This window comes from Cydia splendana, chromosome 5 (assembly GCF_910591565.1).
Source record: "Cydia splendana chromosome 5, ilCydSple1.2, whole genome shotgun sequence".
NCBI classification, from domain to species: domain Eukaryota; kingdom Metazoa; phylum Arthropoda; class Insecta; order Lepidoptera; family Tortricidae; genus Cydia; species Cydia splendana.
Window position 1 is genome coordinate 6,663,622 of NC_085964.1, and position 3,158 is coordinate 6,666,779.

The following is a 3,158-nucleotide window of genomic DNA, read 5'->3' on the forward strand; positions in this document are numbered from 1 at the left end:
CTCACGACATCTAAAAGTGGTATATAATTGACTGACAACACTATTTTAATGATGAATAAAACGTGCGGTTTCTTCGGCTCGGCAGGTATACTGTCAGAATTGTAGTGTACCTACTAATACTCGTTATTAAGTAGAGTAGTAAGCGCATAGTCTATGAAGCCGGTCGGTAAGAAATTATTATTCAATTATACGAGTATATGTCGACTTCGTTGTTAAATATTTTTGCAACAAATTTCAGTATTTAGAGAATAGGCACCCAAGTCTCGAGTTTTATGAGTCTCTACCTACCCACCGCTCTTCTATTGGGCGTACACAACATTTGTATTCTTGTTTGAATTTAAATAATATAATGCACCTATTTGAATTTCTCTTTTTAATGAAATAGGTACTTCGCATACGGCATGGATACGGTATGGATTTCAGATTGACGTTTCAATACGTAATAAAATTTTCAGGCTTTCCATTTTGCACTTACTTTTTTGCAAATAAAATTCGTTATTACTTGCTAGGTACGGATTAAATTGTAAAGTACATATAAGCATTAAAGTCTGTCTCTTGACAGAAAAATGCTACGGGCCTATTCAGATAATGGACAAATGATAGATAATACCCATAACCGTTTGATTACAAGAATAACTACATATATCTGAATTGGCCTCCTAGTGTCATCGTCACTTAATATTCTTAATACTTACCCGTTGTCGTCAAGATAACCTTTAAAACTGGAAACATTATCAAAGCCGTTTTTTATGCGGATCTAATGAATTTAGTTCCTTCACACGTGACGCCGCGAGGCCCGAGTTCGCATGACGTAATCAATGTAACGGTGATTTGTTTTGTTTATTACTTTCTAATAACCTTAGCGATTGTGAATTGGAATTTCGTCGCAGTCTTCAATCGGCTCGTTGGTCTAGGGGTATGATTCTCGCTTTGGGTGCGAGAGGTCCCGGGTTCAAATCCCGGACGAGCCCGACTTTTTACTGTCTTATTTTGTTAAGCTTGTTTATGATTTACTTTTTTTTAATGGAGAAGGTATAAAGGCTCAATTTTATTATTTACTAAGCATGAGAATCTGAGAATTTTATATTAAAATATGACTCATGATAATGTATGACTCGTTTTTTAGTCAATGTCCAATCACACTCGAGAACGTTTCCGGACAATGGAACACCTACTAAATTACTGATAAGTGAACTATGTATAATAAAACGTATATTATATTGATAAGATTTAGTTTAACTGTGTGCTTGTCAGTTGGGTAGGTACCTATCTTGTGAATGAATTTCATAATTATATGTACATATTAATATTATAAATAGAAATATTGGTGTGTACGTACCTATACGATTTATAAGTTGTGTATTTATGTAGATATGCATCAGTTTTTTGATTCTAGGTACCTTTTGCAAACTTAAAAGGTATAAATTCAAGGATATATGTATATTCACATAACTTTGTTATCACTATTTTATTTTACCACCACCACGACACTGGGATCAAACTATATATGTATGAGGCATGTATTTAAAAAATATATCCATAGTCACATTCAAGGTACAATAATTTCATTTTACTTTTAAAAGTTTTAAACGCACTTATTGAATGAATCATACTCATAGATGACTAAACAAATAAATTCAGCTATTTTTTTAATATTGTTAATACAAATTACAAGGTTTATAAGTAGGTACAAACAGCAACACTCTTAACTGTCCATCGGTGGACCTTATGCTTTTTGTAATAAGGTTTACCGATGGACAGTTAACAGTGTGGGCGATGGTACCTGCCTTAATTCCATTATTTTTAAAGGAGACTCTTCTAAACCATGTCGAGTAAGCTGACAGGGCTTTGACGTTGACGCTTAAAAATAAAAGATGCGCAAAAAAAGAAAAAAAAACTCTACGAGGCGGGTAAATGTAAATTTTTCGGAATAATTAAAACCAACTTGGTTTTCGAACGTTTTGTTTTATGGTGATAAATGGATTTTCATTAACCAGAACATTTTGAATTGTAAATAAACAACGATGAATTGAAAAAATGTTTGTTTATGAAATAGGTCATATACATGTGTATACTGACAATGCTTGTTTTGCATTTTTGGGTCTTGTTTTATATTCCACATAATAATTCGAAATAAAAAAAACATAAATATTTACTTACTCGTCGAGTTTCTACGACACTGCATGTTGTATGTAGTCCGCCGAGTTTAGATATCGTAACAGCGGAGGTATGTACAATCGCCATCAGATATATCTGAGCGGCCAAGGTACTCTCAAATATCTGAACACGCCTCTATTGTCAAAGCGTTAGAGTGAGTGTTATTTTTGAGCATATCGGCCGATCCGATATATCTGATGATGACTGTATACCACTGCCGTGTACAAGCAAAAGCACCTTAGTACACACCTAAGCACCTAGTTTATTAATTCGTGTACCTTACCAACTTTCTCTTCTGCGTATACGCATGTCTGAATGTTATACTACTTTTCGGCTGGTCACTCAATCGGCTCGTTGGTCTAGGGGTATGATTTTCGCTTAGGGTGCGAGAGGTCCCGGGTTCAAATCCCGGACGAGCCCAACAACTTTTTTATTATTTACAGAATAGTTAAAGCCATGGACATAATTAATTATACGCCAATATTTCCGTATTTTTTTTTACAAATTTATTGAAAATTTTAAGATAATAGTGAACGACCGCTTGGCCATAAAAACTTATTGAACATATTCTTTTCCTTAAATATTTTTACCTGTAGAAATTTTAACCACATACTGGGTACATTCAAGTGCAACTCTGTGAAGATAAGAAATACTGACCGCATAGGATCTTTAGTCTCCGATAAAATCTCAAGCAGCTCGTCGTTGGACTCGTTGGCAAGGAAGAAGAAGCGTAGGAAATACAAACGTTTCTTCTCGAGATAATTGTTCAGGCCTCTCTGGACCATTTCGAGCAAATTGTTGGATTTCTTAGCAGAGTGCCAATCGCGAAATGGACGAACTGCGTATTGACAAACCACGAAATGGACGCATCACTTACGGACGAACTGCGTAGTAGACGAATGGACGAAATGCGATTTGGACGAACTGCGTATTGGACGTACAGCTAACAAATCCCTAAAATTTGTTCACAATTTGTTTTTTTACTCCCATTAAACTTTTAT

At 35.0% G+C, this 3,158-nt stretch overlaps 2 non-coding genes across 2 annotated transcripts; both read left to right on the top strand.

Moving 5' to 3' along the window:
- Window positions 1-899: 899 nt before the first annotated feature.
- On the top strand, window positions 900-971 carry Trnap-ugg (transfer RNA proline (anticodon UGG)). Its single transcript has one exon. It is a non-coding gene; the product is annotated as a tRNA-Pro (tRNA).
- Window positions 972-2,505: 1,534 nt separating this feature from the next.
- On the top strand, window positions 2,506-2,577 carry Trnap-agg (transfer RNA proline (anticodon AGG)). Its single transcript has one exon. It is a non-coding gene; the product is annotated as a tRNA-Pro (tRNA).
- The last annotated feature ends 581 nt before the right edge of the window (window positions 2,578-3,158 follow it).